Source organism: Elephantulus edwardii, unplaced genomic scaffold, assembly GCF_000299155.1.
Source record: "Elephantulus edwardii isolate Elephantulus edwardi_28Jun2011 unplaced genomic scaffold, EleEdw1.0 scaffold00001, whole genome shotgun sequence".
Taxonomy (NCBI): domain Eukaryota; kingdom Metazoa; phylum Chordata; class Mammalia; order Macroscelidea; family Macroscelididae; genus Elephantulus; species Elephantulus edwardii.
The window spans coordinates 27,034,073-27,034,666 of NW_006399751.1; positions in this window are offsets into that span (position 1 = coordinate 27,034,073).

Consider the following 594-nt stretch of genomic DNA (forward strand, 5'->3'; position numbering starts at 1 on the left):
ACAGGATAGAGGAGGGTTTAGGGCTGTTGTACATAGGGTCGCTAAGAGTCGTAAGCGACTCGACAGCACATAACAACAACCATAAATATGTTTTAGTTAACTTTAACTAAAGAGAGAAGTTTGTCTGTTTCTTGAAATAAAAACTTTCCCCCCCCTTTTTGCTGCCCCTTCCCACCAAGGGTGCATGTTCATTCTTCCTGTGCTGTGTCTATTATTTGTATTGAATTCTAGTAAAGACATGCAATCCTGAAAATTATCTCCCCACAGCCTGGCCAACTCACCCTTGTCAAACCTGGCCTTGGTTCAAGCGTTGCCTTCACACTCTCTCCTCCCATTTGAATGTTCTCTTTAGCCTTTCTACAAGAAATTTACTGGGTTAAGGAGACTAAAACAAATCCCACAGCTCTTGTTTCTTCTTTTTTGGTTTATTTTGTTCCGTATCACAAATCATACATTTCTCATGATTTAGTAAAATGTTTATTTTAGTATATTTTCATAGATGACAGAAAATTATGCTAAAGGCCATAATCTCTATTTTCTTAAAGGAGATCTGGTGGCTTAATGGATAGAGAGTTCCACTGCCAACCCAATGGC